Source organism: Pogona vitticeps, chromosome 4, assembly GCF_051106095.1.
Source record: "Pogona vitticeps strain Pit_001003342236 chromosome 4, PviZW2.1, whole genome shotgun sequence".
Lineage (NCBI taxonomy): Eukaryota > Metazoa > Chordata > Lepidosauria > Squamata > Agamidae > Pogona > Pogona vitticeps.
The window spans coordinates 89,073,596-89,101,229 of record NC_135786.1 but is presented as its reverse complement, the minus strand read 5'-3'; the positions used below and the strand labels follow the sequence as shown (position 1 = coordinate 89,101,229).

Below are 27,634 nucleotides of genomic sequence, written 5' to 3'. Positions count from 1 at the left end.
ACTTTTCCCTGGCTGTAAGATTTTTGGATGCTATAACAACTCTGAAGTAATTTTGTGCATATGGAAATAGAAGGAATGGAAATAAACAAATCTTGATAGACAAGCTGATGTTAACTGTAATTATTGCAACAGTGAAAACTCTTATACTTTGATACTCAGATGAACTTTAGCATTATTATCTGTGATTATCTGGTTTCATTTTGGGATTGATCCTTAATTGGGATAAACACCAGCTGTGACGAGCAACAGGCTTCTAATCTTTGTACAGGGGATCTATGTATCTCTATAGTACTCCTGGGAGAGTCAAGTATGCTATCTTGGCATCTGACACAACCATTTCCTACTTTGGCATTAAATGTTTTCCAAGGCTCCCATGTAATCACTTTTATCATTGGGAATCCACGGGAACCACAGGATGCGAGGAGGAAGTCTTTAATTATTGAAAATTTCTGTTGGTGGTAAAGTCGTATCAGTGACAGTGATTTTTGTTAATGGCAGACTTCCTTCTCTCTTCTTGAGGCTTCCTCAGCTTCCCATTGAAAGGAAGTCCATGGGAGCCTTAGGACAGAAGTAGGAAATTTTTGATTTCAGCAAAGCCACTGATACTGAAAGACCTCCACTGGTTACTAACTGCTTACAGGACCCACTTAATTGTGTTGATTTTAATCTTTAAAATCTTACATAGTTTGGTGCCAAACTATCTGAGGGAGCATCTGTCTCATTATGAGTCTATATGGGCACCTCTTCCCACAGTCTTTGAGATCTTTGGGGAAAGGCCATCTCACAGTCCTGTCACCATCCAGGCATGTTTGGTGAGTACCTGAAAGCCAGCATTTTCAATGGTTGCTCCCAGCCTATAGAATTCACTGCTGCTTTGTCTGTGCAATATTGTTGTTGTTTTCCTTTGAGGTTTTTTTTAATATTAATATTAAATTTAAATTAAATTATCATCACACTTTGTAAGATGTCACTGTCTATAGTACAGTTATGTAGCTCGAAGTTAGACTAGAGAAAGCTACAGCTTTTTGTACGCACTTATACATAATTCCAAATACTCTTCCTTAATTACTTTCTCAAGCAAGAGGGTTTCAAGACACTCTTCACATCCTGAGGAGAATATGTGTCAGAGCACCCCAACTTGTCTGCCTGTTTTGATACCTTCACATATTGCATTTGATGCTGGAGAAGTTTATATTATTTTGAATAAGAAAAGTACTCAAATGTTGCTGTTTTTTATATATATCAGAGACACTTTAACATGTTGCAGAACATTTAGTTCAGTAAAGAACAGAAAAGCTCTAAAGAATCCAGCCTTTGCGAAAACAAATCCAGCCATTCTTTTCTTCTGGCTGTTCTTCTTACTTTGTCTTGTGCTTCTCCACCCAACCAGATTGCTGATTTTTAATGTTTGTTTCCCCCTTAACATGGGGAGTGTGTCAGCAAACTATCTGACTGGGTTTACAGGCAAGGCAGGATCCTCTGCAGAGTTATACAGAACTGCAGCTTTAGTGCTGTAGTTTTAACCCCAAGTAACAAGCAGGACTCCCCAACTACTTCAGTTCATTATAGGGATAAGAGAATCAGAACAGCAACCAGAGGGCCTTTTTCTAAGATGGTTTTGAACATTGAGGTGTTCAGAATGGCTTCTACAATTAAGCATGGCCATGTCTTTTGACAACAGTTGCATATCTCCAAACGGGGAGGAGGGGGAATAACTTTTATACAGTGACTTAGATTATATCCAATAGCTAATTTTCTCTGCAAGGTTTATATTTCCACCCTGAAAAAAAAGATAGCGGTCAAAAGAGTTCTGTTAAAAATATAATGTGCTGTCCCATACAACACTATTTTCAAACCTGAAATACTGGAGACATATTTCAACATTTGGACACAAAATTATAATGTCTGTTGCATTTGTCTAAAGTTCAGAGTCCAAAACAGACTCTTAGGCCTAAAATTACTTGTTCTGTTTGTGTTCTGTGCTGTCAAGTTGGAACTGACATAGGGATCCTAATAGAGCTCTCAGGGTAAATGAGACATTTAAACAGTGGCTTTTCCAGTTCTACTCTCCCACTGGGTTTCTATGGCTGCTGGGGATTTAAGCCCTGTTCTCTAGAGTCCTAGTCCATCACTCTGACCACTACATCACACTGAGATCCCCCCAAAATTATCTGTTAGTCCTGTAAAAAGGATACACTTCATCTGCTCTATCATGACATATTCTTTCTAACAAGGGTACCTTTTAAAAGGACAAAGAGGGAAAGCTTTCAAAAGTCATCCAAACTGTGGTGAGGGAAAGTTTTATGTTCATTTGATCCTAGTATTACTACTATTCCCAATGTGGTGTAGTAGATAGACTGATGGCTTAGGACTTTGGATAACGGAGTTCAAATCACTGCTCAGCTATGGAAACTGACTGGATTAGCAGAACTAATAAAAGCATTCCTTAAATATTTCATTTACTTGAAAGCCTAAATTAGGGTCGCTATAAGTCATTTCCAACTTGATGGCAAAGAACACACACAGAACTACTATTACTGCTCTAATCATGATGATTGATTAAAAATGTAAGATAAGTATTAGAGGTATTAGATAACCTAGGTAAAGGTAAAGATTCCCCTTGACATTTAGTCCGACTCTAGGGCGCGGTGCTCATCCCTGTTTCCAAGCTGTAGAGCCAGCGTTTGTCCAAAGACAGTTTCCATGGTCACATGGCCAGTGCAACTAGACACAGAACGCCATTATCTTCCCACTGAGGTGGTACCTATTTATCTACTTGCATTTACATGCTTTCGAACTGCTAGGTTGGCAGGAACAGGGACAAGTGACAGGAGCTCACTCCGTTGCGTGGATTCGATGTTACGACTGCTGGTCTTCTGACCCTGCAGCACGGAGGCTTCTGTGGTTTAACCCACTCCTCTATTATTCTTTGCAGGTATTTATTACTATCCTTATGCTAATTTATTTAACTTAGACCATGTCCATTTTCGAAAGTGCTCAGGTAGAACTTGCATAGTAATCCCAAAATCCTGTGAAGGAGATTCAGTGTAGATAAAATTATAAATCAAGAACTTCATAGACCTTCATGGGTGGGCAGGGATTTGAATCTTTTCCATGTCACTCAGAACCTTGGAGTGCTGTCCACAACTCTCTATTCAGGCTGCCGTGGTCATCCAAATGATATATGGGTGTTTTCGGGGGGGGGGGGTTAGCTTTAAAAAGTTTTTTTATCTTTATCTTTTTTAAAACTTAACTTCTACAAGCTCCTTTCTTTTGGAGAACTGTGAGAGAAGGAGATACATCTAAAGCAAAGGCAATGGCTCTGAACGCAGACCGAAGAGCTGGCAATCTGTTTAAAGAAATGGGTAAAATATTTTAAATCACCATTTCATTTAAACTATTGTGCCTCCTTCAGTAAACACTGGGCACATCAGTGAACCCTGTATGAACTTGTGGTTATTGCTGGTTAAATAGAACCGAAAGCTTAAATGAAAAAAAAGAGAGTTGTTATTGAGAAGAGGACAAAAAAAGTTGCATACAAACTTTTCTTCCTTTTTTCTTTTCCTTTTTGCCCACACAGAAGCTTTTACCCCCAAAGTATTGCACTCACAGGGTCTTTTTATTAAAACACCCTGTTTTTTTTTATATTTCTTTCTGGGCCTCAAAGTACTAAACTGAAAGCAAGCTGTTAACAGAAATGAGTAATTATTGAAGCTCTAACAGGCAGCTTTCATTGAAGTTGATTACAGCAGCCATATAATCACTTTTACGGATGCTGTAATCACAGTAGCAGGGAATGCTTGACTTGGTTCTTATTGTTTTCACTCGGGGTGGAGGCAGGGGGCCTGCGAGAGAAACCCGTTTTACCACCTCGATGCAATTTCTTGTGTAAAAGAAATCTACAAACCACTGAATGAAGCAGGGAATCATTTATTCTTTCTTTATTAGCATTTTCCCTCCCTCACATAAGAGTCTGTTGGAGTCAGGAAATTGCTGTTATTCAATATGCAAGCCAGAGGTTGTAATGACCATTTGGAAATGGCTATGGCCAACAATTACAGCCCTTAATGAATAGAGTAATCTGGTGGAGACTAACACAAGTAGCAACTATGGGGCTGTCTCTGGTTAAATTAAAAGAACAGCAATGCAAAGGAAGTTAACAAGAATTAATTAGTTAGATCGAACTGAAAACCTACTCATTAGCAATGTTATAGGCAAACTAAAAGCCTATCTTCAGTGCAATTAGGTAGACAAATGAATTGTACAACTGAGTGACTTGCACCTGCTAACAGCTAAAGGCTATAGCTGATATGTACTGGATCAACTTTTTACAGTTCATGCATACTTGCATAGTTTAATGGATCTTGCATTTCTGCATTATACCTCCCATTTTTATTTGTATATTTGATCTAACTGTTGTAAGCGTTATTTTGAGAGCTTCTGATATGATGCGGCTGTTGGCTATAATGACTATTCAAGAAGAGCATCACGTAATGAACAAAGGTTTTCGCTCAACACAGCCAAAACAGTGACTATTGTTCATTTCACACCAGTTCTTGGTTCTTACACAATTATCTTGATTCCTAAAGAATCTGTGCAGTGAGGAATCCATGACTGTTTGGAGATTTTTTACCAGTATATGCACAGAATGAAAATTAGCAAATACATAGGATCTTGAGTTTTCAGCCAAGATACAGAATTTAGCTGTTTGCTAAAGGAGAAAGAGGAAGAAAACTCAAGAGGGAATGCGCTGACTCTGCTGTAGAATTTACAATTGCAGTATTTGGTATCCATGCGATAATATAGTAAAATGGTTCTGTGCATTCATGTGAATTGAAAACTACCATTGAGACTGATTATCTTATAGTGTTTTTTGGAAATGTCAGTAGGATCCCACTGACTGGATCATTCCTATCAGCATAATACTGGGAAACAGTTCTGATAACGTTTCCACATGTAAGAGTCCACAGGCACACTTTGAAAGGTCGTTCCATGAACTACAAATAATTCCATAAACTGTAGTCTTGTGAAGTATATACAGTGGACCCTCGACCTACGGAATTAATCCGTATTGGAACGGTGTCCGTAGGTCGAAAAGTCTGTAGGTCGAAAATGCATTTCCCATAGGAATGCATTGAAAACCATTTGATCCGTAACTAGCGCAAGAAATCCCCCCCCACACACAAAAATTGAAAATAAATAGAACTTACCTTTCTGAAGCCTTCCAGGGGTCCCCTGCTGCCGCCATCACTGCTGCCCGAGGCCTCCGAGGGCTTCCCCACCACTGCTGGAGGCCTCTTGGAAGTCTCCCGACGCAGGCTTTCCCAGGGTGGACCGGTGTACTGCCTGGGAAAGCCTGGTAGACCAGGCCTACCAGGGGAGTGCTTCCCCCAATAGGCCCGATCCATCCTGGGAAAGCCTGCGTTGGTGGGGGCGGGGGACCTCCGAGAGGCCTTCGCTGCCATGGGAGGCCTCTCGGAAGTTCCCCCGCCACCGATCAAGCCTCTGAAGCACGATTGGCAGCAAGGGGGACATCCAGAGGCCTTCCCCACCACCATGGGAGGCCTCTCAGAGGTCCCCCTGATGCCGCTGATCGTGCTTCGGAGGCTCAATCAGCAGCGGGGGACCTCCGAGATGCCTCCCATGGCGACGGAGAAGCCCTGGAAGGCATCCAGAGGCACGGCAGCCTATAGACTGGAAGGGGGAGGCAGGGAAAGCACCTAATTTGAATTTAGAGCTTTCCCCACCTCCCCCTTCCGGTCTGTAGGTTGATTCTCCAGCCGCAAGTTGATTGGAAATATAGTGGCCGGAGAAGTCCATACCTCGAAAAGTATGTACATCAAGCTGTCCTTACGTTGAGGGTCCACTGTACATGTTGTTGGGTCTGATTATTGGTAATCAGAAGCAAAACTTCATAAATGCAAATTGTTATGTAGTCAGAGTTTTCTGTTATTTCGTAGCTGGAATACATGCAATGGAACACAACTAAATTCTTTAGTGTTACAGAATGTTCTCATTTGGTAATATAACTGAGGGTCAAACTACACAAGACAACTGTTTCAACAACCAATTAAATATTTTAATGTAGAGCTCCTTTATGTGATGAAAGACATACGTTTGTCCACATTTTGAAAATCAGTTTAATATGTTTAATATTTGGTCAACAGATGACAAACTTTGGTATTCCCGAAGGCTTCTTCATCAGTATATTCCCAGTGTATTTTGTGTCGCATGGCATTTTAATTAGTTTTGCACGATGTTGTGCATTCAGCAAAAAAAAAAAACCACACCCAAATATGACAAATGTGATTAAATGTAAGAGTATTGTGCCTCCTTCAATAAACAGTGAGTACATCAGTGAACCCTGTATGAACTTGCGCTTATTGCTGGTTAAACAGAACCGAAAGCTTAAATGAAAAAACTTTGGCTTCATTTACAAGTCTGATTGCTGAGTCCCAAATCTGAAGATTCCATCACGGAAAGATATATGTGCCATCATCCTCAAATTGGACACTGATGATCTATCTTGTCTAGTTTGACCCTGAACTTCTGTGGATTGGTAACTGGATGTTGGTACAGAAAGATCAAGTTTAAACTGATTTGCAAATGCCTCTGGTTAGTTTGATCTAGACCACTGGTTCTCAGTTAATATTAGTTTATGGAGCCTTTGTGATGTAAATAAATTTGGCTTCCTTACAGCAAAATTTGGAAAAATCTAAGAAGTACAGATATCTTTGTTAAGATTTAGAATAGGCCAGTTGTTTTCTTCCCAGCATGAATTTCAGAGGCATTCAGTGACTGTGTGGGGTTCTGGGAACTGTCAAAAAAGTTACTTTTCCAAAACTATTTAAGACTGTGCTACTATCACATGCTTTGCCTGCCAGTTCCATAGGCCTCTTGTTTTAAATCTTTTTTCTTAGCTGCATTTTGTCCTTAATTGTTTATTTTGTGAGGAAGGGGTCTATTTATTCAGGGTGCAGCTGAGCACTGTGAGCTGGGCAGATTGGTATAATAAGGCAGATAAAGTTGCATTCCTGTAATATCACTGGAAGAAAATGCAGACCATTAGGTGCATGGCCCACATCTCTCTATCAAACTGTGTTCCATGGAAAACTAGATATTTAGTTCATATCATCTGTAAAGCATCCTAAATATGCATAATACTTTCAAATGTGAAAAATGCTGTTCTGCCAATTAAAATCCCTCAATAATTGAATAAATGCAATTCGCCATCGCTATCCATCCATGCTTTTTAACTGAAATACAATATTATGCAGTATCGATAAACTATTATTGAGCTGATAAACTTTTCATTCAGTGTTAGACTTGTCATACAGAACACAAATCTTTTACTTTCGCATTGCCTTCTTGGTGAATGTAGCAGTAATTTTATGTGCTGCTTCTCCCAGGCCGTATCTGCCTGCACAATGAGTAAAGTATTCATCTATTGTTATTGCTGTTCACATCACAACTCTGTTAATCAATCACAGAAAATTGTTTTATATCACATGCAAAAGGTTATTAATGCTTTATTGTGTAAAAGCTTACCTAAGCTGATGTTCTCAAAACTGAAACATTTAATCACATTTGTCATATTTGGGTGTTTTTTTTTTTGCTGAATGCACAACATCGTGCAAAACTAATTAAAATGCCATGCGACACAAAATACACTGGGAATATATTGATGAAGAAGATGGATGCACAGAGAAGTGACTTTAGCTGAAATTATCTAATATACTTTCTTGTTAATGAAAGAGAAGTAAATTCAACCATGAATCTGAATGAAAGAGATATATGAGTGTGAGGGCCAAAGACAGCCACAGCTAACATCTAATAGAGAGTGGGGAGCAGCTTTGGGGCAGAGGGGCAATGCTTGAGGCAAGAAACAAATAAACAAATATTTCAAGCATTAAAGCAATATTATACGATTTTTTTAAAAAGATATGTATACATACCTTGAAAATTTGACACTCTGATGGCAACACACCTTGGCTTGGGTTGTATGAGATAAATCACACATCAAGCTAATTATTAGGATTGGCTACAACTAAAGTCAGAGGACATGCATGGTAATTCAAATGGGCAAGAGCCCGTTCCAGTATGGTCTAACTAGGTAGAATGTGCATGGCTACAAGCAGGCAGAATAACTTGTGAAACGAAATGAACAGTTGTGGGCTAGAATCTTCCCTTCCTCTCCTCCCTTCTATTCATCCATGGATGTCCTCCTCTGCAGAACAGATGCATTTGTGTCATTGTTGGTGATGCATATGTCTGTTAGGGATGCATACATGGATGTCCTTCCTTCCCATCTTCATGTCAGGTTTGTAGCTAGATCTATCAAATGGGAAGGGGTAAATACAGGCTATATTTTACAAAATATTTTGCTTATTTTAAAAAAATGTTTGCGTGCTTGTGCACGTTTTAATTTGTGCTTATCATTGAAATGCATTCCCCATTGATTAAAACATGTGTAATCAATGTTTTGTCAGGCCCTGAAATGCACATACTTTTCTGTGCACATTTTTCCAATGTGCGGATGTTTTCTAGAAACACCCATAACTGTTCATCAGCTTGAGGATTCCAGAATGCAGACTGAACCCACCCCACAGACAGTCTAAGAAATATGTCCTAAGACAGGCCTGTGAGACCTTAGATTGAAGCTGGGTTCCTCACACATACGTACTCTTTGGTCTGTTGGAAATTTCTCTTAAGCTTGGTTCATTCTGAGCATGCCGTTACTACACATAAAATATGTGATCAGCTGAACACAGCAGACATGAAGATGAGGGTTGGAAAGAGATCTGCCCTTCTGCCAACGACAATTCATACTGGAGTAAGAAAGTCCTTTTATTGAGCATCTGAATTTATAATTTATTTCTTTGTAATTTCCCCCCTTGGCCCTAACCTTTTGTTCCACTGAGGTTTTCAGCATTATCCTCGTGTTCCATCCCAGCTCTACTTCTCATTACTTTTATATATTTATCTTCAGACGCATGCTTCCTGCATATTTAATAACTACAGGACGAGAATTCGTTCTTCATGTCAAGGAATTGGATTATCATCCCATTACGGGCAAAGGCTTGTGAAACCAAGACACTTAACTTTTGACCTTTGTGAAAAAGATCATTTAATTTAACCACCCAGATGGATCAGATGAAGGAAGAAAAAGGAAAAAAAAGAAACGGGCAGACTAGCTTAGTTTACTGTTTGTTATATACACTTAAGACTTTCTTCTTGAAAAACTGTGATTTTCATCTTTTCATAGTAACATGGCTAGATTTTATCAAAGTTCTCTTGACAGGGTTATGGGGTGCTGTAAGTCAGACTGCTGTTGCATCTGACTTACAACAACCCTATCATGGTTTTCAAGGTATGTGAAATATTGCTACCACCCCCACCCCCAGTAAGTTTCCATAGCTGACCATTCCCGCTACTGGAGAACTCATCTGACTGTGCTAAATTCATTTGTACTGATAGACAAAACGGGTAATGCATGCATAGTTCTTAAATAGCAGCATATATTTATTTAAGATATTATACCATCCTTCAATATAAATGGTAGCTTCTGAACTATCTTCCGAGTTGGTCCCTCACAGAGCACATTATATTAGTCAAACTTACCAGTCTAACTATAAATTGCCCGGAGAGTTTTCTAGCACTATGGGGTGGCACTGTAACTGAAGCCAAGCCGTTTTATCCACAACAAAGTTGAGCATCAGCTTAAACCAGTAAAGGCAGTCTATGTGACAGAGTCCTTGTACATCCACTAGTGACAAACATAAATGAAGAAGTGACTGTGCTGCACCACCAAAACAGTTTTCCAGAAAAGGAAGTGTTCTCTATTAATTAATTAATTCTTAATACACTAGCACTACTATGGCTGATGACCAAAGTCTAGTGTTACAATTCTTGGCTCAGCAAAAACTGAGTGAAATGGTAGCTCAATACTTTTCCATCTCAAGAGTATAAGGAATAGTCACTAACTTCTTCATTTTCTGAATGCTACCTAGAAAATTCTAGATGAGGAATTTTCAAGCTGTGTGAGATTCCTCACCTTCAGCTGAGAGCAAGACAAGAAGCATTATTCCCCCCCCCATTAATGTCTCCACTATCTGTGCAAGCTGCACAAAATTAGCACCCTTCTCTCTGAGAAGCAGGCCACACCTACACACACAGCAAGCAACATCAGGAACATTTTTTATTAAACTGCAAACTGCCACTTAAGACACATGGCAAGCACAGAGCTTAATTATTGTTTTTTCAAAAAAAATGTAAACCAAGCCCCCATTGTTTCAAATCCTTAGAAGTTCATGCAAAGAGGCAGTAGCCATTGTTATTTTGCAAACTCTGAGCAATGTTGCTTAATTTGCATAAAATAATTCTCAAATTCATTGTCTTCTCATGTCAAGAGCACTGCAAAATGTTTTGCCCAGCCCTAAGTTCATCTGTCAGCCCACCTTCATCTCCCCCAGGCAGCTACATTGAAATTTGTCAGCAACTTGACTATGAACAAATGTCATCCCAAAGCACAAAGGAGATGTAAAGCCAGCTCAATGTTGGATGTTTAGTGGAAGCAAAACATTACAAAATCACCGAGGACACACTAAAAACCATGTTGTATATAGCTGTTAAGTTCCAACTTGTAAGATAAGCACTCTGATTTCCCATATCATCAAAAACAAGTGTGTGAGGTTTGATGGATAGCTGATAGTTTAATAATCATCCCAACCATGTTTTTAAATTGAGTCAGTTCACATGTACATCTGCCAGTCAATACATACAAAGTAATGAAGTGTCAAGACAGCTGTAAGATACATGCAACTTACATCAGGATGGCTCATGGACCAGATCAGGAGAGCATACAGTGGGGTCTCGACTTACGAACGACCCAACTTGCGAACAATTCGAGTTACGAACCTGCCCTACAGGGAAAGTAAGGACTCGACATGCGAACTTCCCTCGAGTTACGAACAGGGAAAAAAGTCCCCCCTCCCTCCCCTTAGAGGCTTCTGGAGGGGGGAAAAGGGTCAGAAACTTAAAAATAAATTCTGTACTGTTAAATAAAGTCACTTACCAGGCCTTGGTAGCCCCCAAACCACAGGAAAAAGAGCAGGAAAGAGCTAAAAGCCGACACCCAGAAAGAGCCTGGCAGCCATTTTGTGGTTTTCCGCTCCTCTCCCCGCCTAACAGCTGATCGGCTGGCTCTGAGCAGGCTTCCGGAGGCTTGCTCAGCACCTAAAAAGCCTGCCTGAGTGCCTTTGTGCTGAAAAAATCAGCACAACATGCTTTAAAACATTATTTAAAATTGGCTTCGTTTTTTTAAAAAAAAGAGTTCTAAAGTGCTGCCTTTAGTGTTCCCTGCCTTCCCTGAACCTAAGGGGAAAAAAGAAAGAAAATATCCCCCACTAGTGGCAAAAGGCAGAATAGCAGCTTCCCATTAGTTTCTATGGTCAGAAAAGAGCAGATACGGATTAAATGGTTTTCAATGCATTCCTATGGGAAATGCAGATTCGACTTAAGAACTTTTCGACTTGAGAACCACCTTCCAATACGGATTAAGTTCTTAAGTCGAGACCCCACTGTACTCTTGCCCTGCCCATGAGCTGCATATGCTTTGGATATACATACAGTATATGACTGGCAAATGCCCTAAAAGCTACGCCTTGTTCATGTGTTACTTACACAAACATATTGACCACACTTGGAGAGGAAGCCTTTTCTTTCTCCATTGTTTGTTTTTCTGTGTGCAAAGTGATACATCTGCAGCAAAGATGTCCCAGCTCACATGGAGTCTGTACACATTAGTTAGAGCGCTGGAAAATCAGGGCTGTCCTGCACATAGAGAACATACATGCAGGCAGGAACATCTTCATTGCTGATGCATCTATTTTGTATGGAGAGGCAAAGACAGAATGGATGGTCTCGAAGCACAGAGCTTCTATTTTTGTGTGTCATGCCTGAATAGGACTCTAGTTTTCTGTGTCTGGCCATTCACACATTAGAAAGGTGTGCCTTTCCAGCTACTTCTCTGACATTTCCCTTGCGTATGGTTAAGGCCTTACCAAAAGAAAGCAGTGAGGTGACTGACAAGTACGTTAGATTGTTCTCCCAGTGTTAGTGTTCATCTCCAGGCTGCCTCTATCTGAATGAAAATCAAGCAGCATTTGGCTATCTCCATATTTTATTTCTACCAATATTACACTAAAATTGTTTCTGCTATCACTGGGGAAAATATATCCCTTAGTGCCATTTTGACCTAATTGCCTGGCCTTCCCCCCGCCCCTTTTAAGCATGGTGTTTCAGCATCTAATTAAATTTGTATTTGACTTCACTGTTTGACTTCATAATTCCAGTTGGACACGATACATCTGAAAGTTTAGCAGGTCATATAAATCATTTCTGAACTCTGAAATATAATTCACACTATAGACTGAAACAATACTTGCAAACATTATAACGGCTCCATCGGGTATATAATTATTTGAACGGATGGATGTTTTATCATAGTTTCAATTCGGAGTACCACTTTTAGATGCTGTTATTTCTGTATAGCAGTCTGTCCATAGTGGCTGGGTTTTGCCCCAAAGAGGGTGCATATTTTATTACTGGCATCTCTAAATAGCTGCTAAAGCAATAAAAAGGATGAAATAATTTTGTATATATTTAAAGTATAAGTGCAAACTCAGTTCTGATCTCCATGGATGTTGCTCTCCCTTGTGTACTGTCCAAAAGGAATTGGTGAATTGATTGATTATATGGTGGCTCTTGCCACCACATAGTTATAGCTGATGTGTTGCTTCCATGTTATCTCCTCCACAGAAGGGAATGGTGGAAACTCTGCTTTTTTGGCAGCCTTTTTATTATGGCTATTATTCAGTGACACAAGGGTTCTGCCTCTTAGACTTGGCACCTTCTGAAAGCTTTAAGCTTCTGCTTGTGCCTTTTAGAGAAGTGGACAATTTAGTGTCAATTATGAGGTGAGAATTATAGTTTTTGACAACCAACAGTAGTTTCCCCCACCCCTCAGGTAATATCTAGTGTACAGTGACTCGGTTAGAGCAAGTGGACTCTCCTTACACATATGCCAGTTACATATCAAAGACCATCATAAAATATGATCTGGATATATGGACTTTGATTTTATATCCAGTTCTGTTACTATAAGGATGCATAGGGACAGCTGACAGGGGGATCATGGACTAAGTAGGATGCCTCTTCCCAAAATTTCACTATTTGTTTTGCTAATGAGTAGAGATGGGGTATTCATATATGAACAGAAATATCCCCGCACAGGCGGCGTTAACGAGGGTCCATCCCCATGGGGCTGGATGGTCCACTGACTAAGCCGACATGGACGTGGGCGACGCAATTCTACCAATGGCTCCACAGATCGCAGTCGGCTAGCCACTCCTGGCAGGAGGCGGGAGGAGAAGCCTCGCTGCAAGGTCGAAGAGTGGTGAGTGGATCGTGCGCTGCAGGGCCATTGGTAGAATCATGCTGTCCGTGTCGGGGGCTGATCAGTGAGTGGACCATCTGGCCCCATGGGGCTGGACCCTCGTTAACACCACCATACAGTGGTGCCCCACAAGACAATGATAATGCGTTCCATTGAAATTGCTGTTTAGCGAAATCATCATCTTGCAAAAAGCATTTTCCCACTGCAATGCATTGAAACCCGTTTAATGCATTCCAGTGGGGAAAATAGTCATCGTTGTGAGAAGATCGCACATATGGAAGTCATTTTAAATCGCTGTCTTGAGAAGCATCGGTTGGAAAACACCTTAGGTAAGCCATTTTGTGGAGCCGCCAATCAGCTGTTAGAATCGTCCAACAACCTAGGTGACAGCAAAAAGCCGCCCAGCAGCGTTAAACCACTGCACGGCTTTCTCCCCTTGCCACCCGCAATTTAAAGAGAAGCCCGGAGTGAAATTATGCCCCAAAATCGAAAGCCTCAAAAACAGCCTTGATATGCTCACAAATCAGAATAACTTAACCCAGGGAGGAAGCCGTTTCCCCTCCGCTTCTGTAGGTCGATGCTCTGCCGACCAGCCTCTGTTGCCACGTTCGTTTTTCTGCAAAACACCGCTTGCTTGCGAGTAGGCATAGCGATTATTGGCAGTGCTCCACACCACAACTCTGTTTCCTGCTAAGCTGCCCGAAAAGAAGAGGGTGTTCCGGAAAGCCTCTTTAAAAAAAAGTGTCTGGCAAAGCATGGACGGAAATGTCTTATAGCAAAATTCCCCCATAGGAAACACTGTTTTGCAAAGTGCAACGGCGGTTGCAAAACCTCGTTGTCATGCAGATTCGTCGTTTTGTGGGGTAATTGTCTTGCGAGGTACCCCTGTATTCATATTCCTATACAAATAGCCTCATCTCTAATAATGAGTTACAAAAAAGGTTAATGACTGCTTACTCTTTAGAACAAGATTATGATATCAGTGGTCTGTGACTGTGCTACTGCCAATCGGCTATGTTTCTCCATGTACTGACACAACAACCCTGTCCTCCTGCTGGGTGCCATACCAAATACTGCTACTGTGCAATACCTGTTGAGCCTGGCTGTGCTTTGCTGACTATGGAACCATCCACTACTGGTACGTAGCCCCCAAGAACTTTTTGGAAATTAAGTTCAATCATTGAACTGAAAGACATTTCTTGCCCATGACCTAATGGTAAGGCCGGTTCTAAAACCTGTCAGTAAAGATACATAGCTCCTTTCTCCCATGTTTTTTTTAAACATTTTTATTAATTTTATCAACTACAAACAAATATGCAATATAAAATAAAATAGAGAAAAAGAAAAAGAAATGAGAACAAAAAGAAGGGAAGAAAAAAAAACCAAACCCTCCCCCCCTTTGAGGACAAAGATTCAGACCTCATTGCATCCCAAATTTCCCGAGTTTCCAGAGACCACTGAAATGGAAAGAGGAAAAACAAAGCCCATCAATCATTTTGCCCTATCCTCAGATCTATCCCTGGGCCCAAACATATATTAAGTTCCAACTTTGTGTTGCATAGTCTCTTGGTTGTTCTCGTAGTGCTTCTGAAAGTGTATCTAATTCTGTAATGTCCAACAGCTTCTTCAGGAACTCCTCCATTGTAGATATGTCTTCACTTTTCCATTTTTCCATTCCCCCCCCCAGAGGTGGGATTGACCCGGTTCGCACCGGTTCCATAGAGGTGGTTGTTATTTTTTATTTTAGTTCGGAGATCCGGTTACTGGCCTGAGATGAATGAAGCCGGAGGAGCCAGGTGACCAGCAACGAGCGGGGGAGGGAGGGGGGCTATGTGTTTTTTTTCAAGTTAAAGACAACTAAGGCTGTTGCTCTGACAATTTGAGGAGACAAATGGCAGGCTTACTCAAAAACAGGAAGACAGCTATCAGTTTTTTAACACTAGTAAGATTTACCATCAGGCCAGGGTTGAAGAAAGCAGATCAACATATCAAAGGGGAATCGAAACTATCCACACATTCAGGCTGGGGGCTGGAGGGACTGCGAGGAGGAGGAGGAGGAGGAGGAGGAGGAGGGACTAAAGCATACTAATCAAGGATTTGTGACCAGCATCTTCAAGAGGACTGTGTTGAGATAGGTTTAAGTTTCAAGCTTTCATTTTTGAGATTATTCAAGTAAGTAAGTATAATACATAAAAGGCAAACTATGTTTGAGCATAAAGCTGGCTTTTTATTAAATATTTCCCTGCCTTAGCTGTTTGCCATGCAGTCTTGACTCTGGCAGGCAAAGACTTTTGTGGTAGGCTTTTTTAACATGCAAACTGCTGTGGAGAAATGGAGGGAGGGAAATGAAATGGGATTGCTTTTTAAAATTTTTATCATGTAAAATATATTTTCAAAATTATTTCAACAGGATTCCCTTTAGAACCTTTTAGCATTTATGTATTATTGCATCTTTATGCTGCCTTATAGTGGGATGTAAAAAAAAAATTATCATTGTGTCAGGGTTTGTGAACCACTGGAGACACTCTGCAGGGAGAAAGATGGGTTAAAAATAAAAACAAACAAACAAACAACCCAAGGCTCCAGGGTTTTAAAAAAACTGATACTTCTATTTTTTGAAAGAAATAAATACCTGAACTTTGGAGAAAAAAGGTCAGAAGCCTGTTGGTGATTAATTAGTTATTTAGATTTTCAGGGAGGGAACATGCCACTTTTTCCATTGGTATGCGGAAATCTAGTATTTAGGATCTATGGAAAAACTAATGGGGAACCAGGCTCTATCAGGTATTATATTTTATTATGATTGTAAAAAATTTAAAAGTGGCTAAGGGCATCTATTTGCAAAGGCTTTCACGGCTGGGATCTGATGGTTGTTGTGGGTTTTTCAGGAAGAACAATTTTCAGAACACGGCCAAAGAGCCCGGAAAAAACCCACAACAAACAATTAAGGGAATAACCTTTCAACTTTCTGGAACTGGCAGTTAGATGCATAAAAAAACTGTTGTTGCTGTTATTGTTATGTGTCGTCAAATTCCCCCCTACTTAGGGTGCCCCTAGGAATGAGCAATCTCCAACATGGCTTGGCCTCAACAGCCCTGCCCATCTATTGCAAACTCAAGCTTGTGGTTTCATTAGGAAGTAGGTCCATCTTGCATTTAGCCTTCCTCTTTTCCTGCTGCCTTCCACATTACCAAGTATTATGGTCTTTTTCAATCTATGCCTGCCTTCTCACGATGTGCCCAAAGTAGTACAGCCTCAGGTTTTTTTTTTTTTGTTTTTTTTTGCCTCTGGAGATAATTTAGGCTTAATTGGATCTAGAACCCAATTACTCATATTTTTTGGCAGTCCAGGGTATCTGCCATACGATCCGATCAGGCCAAGGGTGTCTGCAAAGATGATTGAATTTTTGTTAATTGGGACAGTCCTCTTTGAAGAGCCACATGTCAGCATGCTGTTTTAAGCTTCTGTTTTTGCAACGTTGCCCCTTTGCGCTGTCCTCAACAGCCCTGCACAGCTGGTGCAAACTCAACCTTGTGGGTTCTTTGATGGTGTCAATCCATCTCACATTTGGTTTTCCTCTTTTCCTGTTGCCTCCAACTTTTCTACAGAACCTGGAATGGGGAGGGATTAAATGTTGGTGAATTGGGGAGTGGGCGGGAGATGCTTGCGTGGCAGCCTAGTATTGAGTCAACATGTTTTTACAATTATTTTGTAAGAAAAAGTGACTCATTTGAAAACAAGACGAAAAGAGCAGAACCCACAAGCTGCAAAAAAAGCATACATTTCATAAATAAATAACTGGCCAATGGGTTTCTCTGGTCACTGTTTTGAGGGAGATCGTAACCCTGTCTTTGTGGTTGGTGCAGGATTCTGGGAGTTGTAGTCCCCCCATTAAGGGCATTTATTTGCAAAGCTTTCACGGCTGGGGTCTGATGGTTGTTGTGGGTTTTTTGGGCTCGTTGGCCGTGTTCTGAAGGTTGTTCTTCCTAACGTCTCACCACAGAGACTGGAAGAAATGTTAGGAAGAACAACCTTCAGAACACGGCCAAAGAGCCTGAAAAACCCACAACAACCAATTAAGGGAATAACCTTTCAACTTTTTGGAACTGGCAGTTAAATACATACAAAACCTGAGGTTGCTGTTATTGTTATGTATCGTCAAATTCCCCCCTACTTAGGGTGCCCCTAGGAATGAGCAATCTCCAACATGGCCTGGCCTCAACAGCCCTGCCCATCTATTGCAAACTCAAGCTTGTGGTTTCCTTAGGGAGTAGGTCTATCTTGCATTTGGCCTTCCTCTTTCCCTGCTGCCTTCTACCTTTCCCAGTATTATGTCTTTTTCAATCTATGCCTGCCTTCTCATGATGTGCCCGAAGTAGGACTTTTCCACAGAACCTGGAATGGGGAGGGATTAAATGATTGTGGCATTGTTCAGAGACCAGTTCACATCCCAGGGTGGCAGCCCTCTCTTGCTTGTGCTACAGAAAAAGCTTCATTATTACTATTACTGTTGCTTTGTGGTAAGAACTTTTTTTTTCAGAAGGGGTCAGAGAATTTGAGAGTTATTCTCAAGTTCATCTTCGCTTTACATGTGTGTTACATGCCATTCAAGATGACCCTAATGGGCCTTTCAAGGCAAGTGAGGTTCTCCTTCTTCTTCCTTCCCTTCTTCCCACACAACTACTTTCCTTGTTTCCCCAGAGCAGGGAATAGAGATTAAACCTGCACTGCATGGGGTTACACAGCACTCTCCTTGAAAACTAAGGCTTGTATTTTAGGACTCTTCCCTGAGGACTTGTGTGGGGCTGAAGGAGAAAAGGGGCAGCAGAGGAGGACAGAGGAGATGAAAATGGAAGGTGGAAATTTGGGGAAGACAGTGGGGGGGGGGAGTCTTATGTTTTTGGTGAAACTGTGGCATGAAGGAAAAGTGGAAAATGAGAAGAGGAAGCAGCTGCCAGGGCTCTGAGGGAAGCCATCATCACTACCAGCGCCGCCAGCAACACCAACACCCCCAAAGCGACTGACAAGGAGAAGCGGTGGGTGCGGGGTGGAGGGGAAAGATGGAGGAGGAGGAGACCTCAGAGGAGTCAGTAACTGAAGGACCGATTGAGGTGGTGGGGGTGAGGTGGAGTGGCAACAGACTGAAAAGGGAACATACCTTCCAAGCCAGAAGGAAGCGGGGGGGGGGAGAAGAACTCCACAACAGGTGCGCAAAGGCTGCCTCCAGGTAACAACAAACAGGGCTATCAGTCATTTCAGGAGCAGGAAAGGGGAGGGAAGCAATTTTTACTGGTGAGCTATAGGGCAAAATAGGAGGTAAAGGGAAGGAGAGATGTGTCAGTTCTCTGTCAAACTTGGTCATAAGCACCCACTGTGAGGTGTGTGTTTGTGTGTGTGTTTTTGGCACATGCCCATGGTGAGGGTAACAGCAGCAGTATGCCCAAACAGATGCACTTATCCAGATGTCTTAATTATGTGAGAAGTAGTTGTGATAATAGGCAGTAGGGAGACCACTGTGGAAGAAATCCTCATCAGATCCCACTGTCCTGGGCATTTACTTACTTATTTACATATTTATTTACATATTTATTTACATATTTACATATTTACATATTGACTTATTTATTTATTTATTTATTTATTTATTTATTTATTTATCATTAGGACATAGAACCTGTTGTTAATTTATTTGAATCCCACCACTGCCCCCCCCCATGTTTAGTACTCAGCAGCAGTGGCTGGATAATTCTTATGCCTTATCTTATCAGCTCCTGATGAACTCTAGTGTGGATACATACTGCTAACATCTCTGAGGAGTAAGCACACAATTAGTAACCATGCACTTTCATAGTGCTGTCTATAGAATCCCTTGTTTTCCTTGCTGTCTCAGAAGCTGCACGCCTTGGTTCATTCTACCAAGGAGAAGCATAGGAATGTACCTATCCTTCCAAGCTCCTGGCAGCCCCACTGGCCACTATTGTAACAATCTTGGCTTAACTCTTCTCACTTGCCCCCCCCCCCTTTGTACCAAAATTCTTTAGAACACAAAATGAGCTTCACAGTTTTTATTTAAAAAAAATACATCCCAGCCTAATTTCTGTTCCTGATTTCCCAGTACAAACTTGAGCAACAAATATATAATTATTCTCATAAATAACTCAGGACTATACAGTATATTTCAAACAAGTTTTCCCACAAGGCACAAGTGCCCTATATTAAATTCTTTTTAAGTGTAAGTTGATTAAGATAAAAATTAGTTGTTATTACCTTATGGACATTTTAGAATTTTGCAGCATTTCAAAGCCAGTTCTAGTAAGAGTAGATTTGTTGCCGCCCACAGGTATAATCATCAGGAAAATTAATAATCATGTTCAGAGTGGCTATAAATCATTGTGGTTTAGGCAATTAATATAGGGGAGTAAAGATGAAAGATCTATAAGTATTATTATTGTGTAAAATATACATTGTGAGCACTGAGATCCAACATTTCTGATGTGAGTGCATAATAATACAGGGCCATCAAAGAGAAGGAAGCAAGCAATTTGGAATAAATAATAATGGTGTATTCTGGTAGTTAACAGCTTCTAGCATGAAATGTATGGAATAGTCACTGATTAGTCTGCAATCACATTTTTGTTGTGCATTTTTAGATGTAAGCCTAAAACTGAAATCACACTGTGTTAAAACTCCCTAAGGCAGCAAACTTATTCACACAGAAGGAAATAAACACACACACACAGAGAGAGAGAGTGTGTTTCCACATAGTTTCTTGGGGGGGGGGGAGATAACATGGAAATGTCTCATCAGCCATTGCTATACGATGACTAGCACTACCACATAATTTTATATTGTCCATATAGTTTGTGTAAAGTGAAATTCAGAGTAAAACAGAGTTTTCTTCTCAAGGGAAACAACGGAAGAGTTTTGAAGGAAGCCAAAAGAGTTTTGATGAGCCCTCAAGGGGCCTTCATACTCAGCACCCTACATCTACAAACTACAGATTTTTCAAATGCAATTACTATGGCTGTTTGCTGCATCAAATTGAATATGATATGACTGTTGTGACTGTACACATAGCTCCTAGTATTCTTTGGCAATACCTGTGGTCGCTAAGTGACTGAACTAATTTCTACTGTTTATAACTTCAAAGGGATTCATAGATCCCGAATCATAACATGGAAACTGTTGTCCCCAAAACTATGATATTCATGAAGAGTAGCATTCAGGAGGCCCACAATATATTAAATACCTGATATTACGTGCTTTAGGGGAATATTTTCCCACAAATAATGATGAAAATATTAATTATTTATAGGTGATTTTCATAACTCCATAATGCATCTTTCTATAAATAACAGGATATTTGCATAAGAGCATAATGCCACTAATCACAGAAAAGAGTGCAAAATAATTTGATATTTCTAGCATCTGAGCACACCATCTCATGGTATCATTTCCTGTTTGTTCTCGGTCTGTGAGAAATGACGGCTACTCCTCCTGCCATTTTCAAAAGAATGGAAGGGCCTTTTCGCAGTGGCAGAGCACATGCATAACCTTTAAGAAGTCCTAGGCCCAGTTCTTGTCATCTCATGGAGTTAGAGCTGGTAACAATTCTGTCTGAAATTCCAGCTGCCAGTTGATGATGTAGTAGACAATTTTGAGTTAGACTAACCACTGGTCAGCCAAAAGGCTATAAAAGTTAAGGTTTTGGTTTTGTTTTGTTTTGTTTTACATCTCCCAGAATATCCCATGGAAGCTGGAGGATCCTGGGAATTTCAGTCCAACAAAAAATATTCGTAAGTTCAAGGTCTGAATAAAGACACAATTGCACACTACAGATAACCATTACTAGAACAGGGAATTCCTTTAGTACTGATGATGTTAATTGTTACTAGTAACTTTTGCTGCCTGTTGCATTTGCAAATTAAGTTCCTTTAGAAGGTGGATCAGTCACTTAGTACCACCACCCCCAACCTGATGCATTTTCAGAAAAAATGAAACCAGAACAGGTACAATTTTCCAAATAGACCTGCTGCCTTTCTAATACCCTCACAATGATTCCTGAAAAGTTTGGTTCTAGTCACTTTGGAAGGAAGCCTCGTTCAGGTACCTTTTCATTTTAAATCTGCTCTGCATCCGTTCAGCAAGTTGTAGGTTGAGTTAAAAGAAAGAAAGAATAGGAACAAGCTGCCAGGGCAGTGGTTTTCCCTCTCATAAATGGTCTCAGAGGCAGTGCATGTTGTCTGACAGAGGAACAGAAGAACAATCCAAATATAGAAGAAGTGAAAGAAGGAAGCAAGGAGAGACATATTTAAAGATAAAGGGGAAAGGCAGAAGAGAAAGTGGTTAAGGCATTATTTAAAAGCCAAAGACAGCAAAACACAAAGTGTGGGGGTGGTGGTGAGGGAGCAATAAGGGAAACACTAGAAAAGAAAGTGAGAACAGAACTTGAAGATGGAAAGGGAGTAGAAATGAATTATTGTGTGAGAAAATGCAAGCAAACAAAAAGTCAAGAAAATGGAGGCCAAGGGGCACCTGCAAAAAGAATAATGATCTCCCAATAACTGGGAGAAGGATAAGTAGAGAATGAAGTAAGGTCAGAAGCACATTAAAGATGAAAAATAGCATTATCCTTTGGGATATTTCCCCTCACATTGCTCCTTTTTTATCAAAAGTCACATTTCCTATATCATCCAAAATAAAAATGGAGAAAGTATTAGATGAAAAATACTCCATGAGAGAGAGAGAGAGAGAGAGAGAGAGAGAGAGAGAGAGAGAGAGAGAGAGAGTCTCACAGAGGAACAGAGGCAGACATACAAAACTCTGACATAAAGCCCAACTTCCCAATGTTCACAAAAGGTTATCTCCTTAGACTATGCATTTCTTCTGCTATCTAATGCAGGCTGGAAATTGTGTTTACATTTGTCATATATTTTTTTCAGTCTGGGTATGTGGCAATGCAGATTAATGGCTCTACTAGAGTTTGACCTTCCATTCATTTTGCGTTAAGCTCTCACCTCGTGGGTGGTGCTTTGTAGTTAATGTAGCCAAAATCTTTTCTCCTTTCCCTATAGAAAAGAATACTCTGAAAACAGGTTTTTTTAAGCTATTACTGTTTCAAATGTTTACTTTTTGTGAGTTAACAGAGGTATACTGTAACACAAACTGAAATTTGGGGTCTTGATTTATAACCAAAGGACACGTCCAAGGAAACCTGGATTTATTTATGGACTGAAGTGAAAACTGTGTGAGATCCAGTAGTTATGGCCTGAGATTCTATTAACTGGCTGTGTTTTTCATTTTCCTTTAGTTTTTGGGTTATAAAAACATAATACAGTGGTGCCTCGCAAGACGACGTTAATTCGTTCCAGCAAAATCGCTGTAGAACGAAAACGTCGTAAAGCGAAATTAAAAAGCCCATTGAAATGCACTGAAACCCAATCAATGCATTCCAATGGGCTCGAAACTCACCATCCAGCGAAGATCCTCCATAGGGTGGCCATTTTCGGTGCCTGTCTTGCGAGGAATCCATCCCAGAAAACAGCAGGGAGCCATTTTAATTACCCGGCAGCCATTTTGAAACCGCCGATCAGCTGTCCGAAAATTGCCGTTTTGTGAAGAATCGGTTCCCGAAGCAGGGAACCGATCATCGCAAAGTGAAACAACCCCATTTAGATCGTCTTGAAGCGGATTCGTCGTAAAGCGGAGCACGGCTGTACTATAAACAGATCTAAGAGGTGTGTAAATTCTGGGTGGAGGAGGACAACCTTACTGTTCTTCGTGGAACTCTCAGTGGCTTTTCAAGGCATTGACCACTGGAATAGCTCCATGAAGTTGGGAATAGAGGTGTTATATTGCAGCAGTTCCATTCTTATCTGCCTGTTTGGTTCCAGAGGGTGGCACTATTGGGAAGATGTCTTTGCCCTTTGGCAACTGCACTGTAGGGTGCCACAGAACTAATAAACTGAAGCTAATAAACTAATATCAACTAATAAACTGAAACTGAATCCTGGAAATCTCATGGGGAGCTGGTATTCAGGGTGAAAATGAGTAATTTACCTATCCTAGATGGGTATGCTCATCTCAGTTACAAGGGGGAAAGAGAACCTGACCTTGATTTGGCTGGCAGGGCATCCACCACAATTCCTAGACAAGCATAGCCTGGTCACAGCGATCCATGCATTAGTAGTCTCAAGAGTGGACTTCTTAGTCCATGTCAGAAGCAATCCAGTGGGGCTTCTGGAGTAGAAGGATCAGCCAATAGGGTGTTGTCATTGCCCAGAGGATACCCAAATGTGTTCACAGTCCTCACATTCTTTGGGGAGGTTCCTTCTATGCTCTTTAAGATTAAAGTAAAGGTTCCCCTTGACAATTTTTTGTCCAGTCGTGTTCAACTCTAGGGGGCGGTGCTCATCCCCGTTTCCAAGCCATAGAGCCAGCGTTTTGTCCGAAGACAATCTTCCGTGGTCACATGGCCAATGCAACTTAGACACGAAATGCTGTTACCTTCCCACCGAGGTGGTCCCTATTTATCTACTTGCATTTGCATGCTTTCGAACCGCTAGGTTGGTGGGAGCTGGGACAAGCGACGGGCGCTCACTCCGTCGCATGGATTTGATTTTATGTCTGCTTGGTCTTCTGACCCTGCAGCACAGGCTTCTGCAGTTTAGCCCACAGCACCACCACGTCCCACTCTTTAAGATTGGACGACTGTAATTTGCTTGTGTGGGGCTACTGCTGTGCTTGGCTTGGAATCTGCAACTACTGCAGAATGGGACATCTCTTTTCCTTAGTGGGCCTTCCACTTTGCACACATAACTTTTGTGCTGAAAGCCCTGTATTGGTTGCCAATTAAATCCCAAGCTAAGTTCAAAGTTTTACAGTTGGTAAAGCCTGGAATAGCTCTGGACCATGGTATGTGAGAAGTCACAGTCAAGCCTACAGATTGAGCTCTGCTTATTGTACTACAGCCTACTATTTCCAGGCCTCTGAGAATATACTGTAAAGGGCTGGGTATCCTGCTGAACAGTTGCATTTGATCTATGAAGCCCTATATGGCTTGGGTCCAGGTTGTCTGAATAGATGGTATCTCCCCACATAATCTTCCTAGAGTCACAAGATCTTCTGGCAACATTCTCCTCTTGGTTCCATCACCTTTATAGGTACATCTTCTTCGTGGGTGTGCCCAGGTTTTGGAGTGCCCTCCCCATGAGGCTAGGCTTACCCCTTCCAGTCCTTGCACAACAGACTTTTAATTTCTAGTTTTAACATGGGGGGGGGGGGTTTCTCACTCCTGATACTAATTACATGTTTGTTCCAGTGTTTGTTCTGGTTTTCTTCTGTTCTGGGTTGTTTTGTTTTTGCATCAAAGTTTGTATTGGTTGCTGAGATGCAAACCTCTCTAGAAAGACCTTGCACTGTTCATTGTTTTGGCCATTGTCATTTTCCCATTTCACTGTTTCCTTGGGCATTGTCACCTGCCTTTAGAGACTTCTTCTTTGCTTTTTTAAAAGGGAAGTATACTGAATTGCATCCATTCATGCCATGCAAGATCACCTCCTTTTGCTCTGTCATATCCCCTTTTGAGACCATCAAGCTGGTGATTCACAGTTTTAAGAAATCGTTTAAAGAAGTCTTCTGACTTTTGACCACATGAGCGGCAATATAGATCTATGTCAGATTAAAACAATAGTTTTGGTCGTGGAATTAAAAAGAGTTTAAAAGTCTGAAGTAAAAGTGTAACTCACACAAGCTCTTAAGTGATTGATCATACTGATACAAGTGCCTCAGAACATAAGTTTACGGTGACACATCTTATCTGAGCTGAGGAGGTTGCATTTGTGCATTATGTAGAAATGATTGATGCCCTGCTTTTTTTTAAAGAGAAAAGCAACTTCTGTTGTCTTGTACAGCTTTGTTTTGAAAACAAGGTACACGAAATAATTTTAAACTGGAGTCTAACCATTATAGATCAAAATAAGTCTCTCTGAAACAGCACCAGTCTCCCTCTGCTGTTACATGCTATACTACTTTCATTTAGTAATAAACAAGTTAAATACACCATGTTTATCTGAAGATCAGAAACACTGGCCAGATGATATAGCTGCCTGTACCAGTACAAATACTGCCAGTTTAATGAGGTGTCCTACCTTTTCTCAATCTTGTGCTGTCCATTTGTTTTGGATTATGGTTTCAGTTATTCCAGCCAGCTATCTGGGGATGAGGGAAGCTCCAGTCCATCATATCGGGGACACCAAGCTGAGGAAAGCTGGTGTAGCCCAAGAGTCAGCTCTGATTGCTTTCTGCATTGAAGGAAAGGGTGCATTCCTGGGGGTGGGGAGAAATCTTCCTGGCTCTGGAAAGAAATCTTATGAGCATTTCTTGAAATAAGACAAAGATTAGATGGTACAGTTCCACTACTACACTTACACAAAAAGGAAAAACCCTATTATCTGAATAACATAAGGAGCCCGGAAGCCTGTTGCCATCTGAATTTATTGAGGACTTGATGCAAATGTAGACAAATGAGATTGTTAAGCGACCCCTTAACTGGAGGCCATTTGAGATTGAAGAGCAGTGTGTCATGATTGCCTCTCTAAATCCATGTAAAATTCTCTCCAGTACACATACTTTACACCCGGCTTACAGCAAAGGCAGTCTTTTTGACTATAAGATAAAGATATATATGCCTTTTGGGACTGAGACTAGGTGATTATCATCCCTTATCCTATTGAACTGAGGCTCTGTATACTTTTCCTCAGCCAATTTTTTTTGGGGGGGCACTTTTGTGTGTGTGTGCATGCGCCCATGCGTGCAAGCTTTCTTCGTGTTAGATTAAAGGAACATTAATACTGTGAACTTTTCGTGATTGGAATCCCCTTCTGTGGCCAGAAGTATACAGAAAACGATGTACTCTAGATCTATGGCTACATTTTTAGCACGCAATACAAATGTGTTTTTTAATAAAAAGAAAAGGTGTTCTTTTCAACCCCATCATACAAGGCTGGGCTCAACACCACACCAGAGGTCAGCAGAGGCTCCTTGGAAAGAAGGTTAAAGTGGCTGATGCCTTAATGCTGCAAGATTTCTGCTTTCCCCTGCAGCTTGTGATGTGGCCCAAATGTTTCTGTCATCAGGGTAGATGGTATCAAATGTCTCATTATCCTCTAAGCTAGCTGCTTTCCTGTATTTGGGCCAGCACATCAGATGCTTAGGGCTGTTCAAACCAATGCAGAACTGAAGGCTTCCCACTGGACATGAGCAAGATTTCAGTGTGGCAATTTTACAAGCCAAGCTAGATCCATTTGTTGCTTACGATGATCAGCTTTTGATCAAACAAATAGCATCTTTAGCTTTATGTCCCCAGATCTACAATATGTATTTTACTGCAGGAAGTCTTGTGCAGAACGTTTTCTTCTTTTCCTCCTAACATTGTTTATTGAGCTAGAGCTGCAAATTTGAAGGGATTAGAAGCTGCTGAGTCAGCAAGCTGGACGAAGCCAGTGGCCAAACTTGCTGGGGAATTCTGGGAGATATAATTTGAAAAATAACTCATCCAAGCTCTGGAGCTATGTATAACAGCCAACCAGAAATCAACATATCTCCTGTTACTAGCTTTGGGGTTTTGTTTGCTTTGTTTTTCCTGTGTATGCAACTGCAAAAATTGTTACTGTGTGGACTATGCCAAAACAATGGTCTGTAAGCATCCACATGCATCATTAGAACACTTTTCAGCAGAAAAGAGATGCTTAAAATACATGGAATAATCAGTCAGTCAGCAAGTAATTTAATCTTGTGGGTCACAAGTTGTGATGCCTGTATCAGCAAAGTTCTCAAATTGGTTACCATGAAAAGAGAGTGGTCTAGATTTCCTGGTCAGGGGTCTAAAGGTCAGATCAGACTGTTAAACTGGTAGTATCATTGCATTGCTCCAGATCCTTCCAGTGTATCCCTCCCCATGTTCTCTAAATCGAGCAGTCATATGATTTAAGCCATATATATCCTGGTTAAACATAACACTGGGACGGGGAGACCTCTCCCTAAACAAATAAACAAATAAAAAAATTGGCTGGGGGGTGTCTCCCACCAGTAGGCTTTCCTCAGGAGGAGCCTTGTTAGATCAGACCCTGTTTATATCATCCAGCATTCTGGCATAAAGAACTGGACATGTGCTAAGTA

At 40.9% G+C, this 27,634-nt stretch overlaps 1 protein-coding gene and 1 long non-coding RNA gene across 4 annotated transcripts in view; one reads left to right on the top strand and one right to left on the bottom strand.

Moving 5' to 3' along the window:
* Nucleotides 1-27,634, top strand: part of LOC144588798 (uncharacterized) — a 349,859-nt gene that overhangs the window by 231,110 nt on the left and 91,115 nt on the right. The gene's annotated exons all lie outside the window — the stretch shown is intronic.
* On the bottom strand, nt 15,450-18,103 carry LOC144588800 (uncharacterized). Its single transcript, XR_013544509.1, has 2 exons — nt 17,852-18,103; nt 15,450-17,067 (listed from the first exon to the last, which is right to left on the bottom strand). It is a non-coding gene; the product is annotated as an uncharacterized LOC144588800 (long non-coding RNA).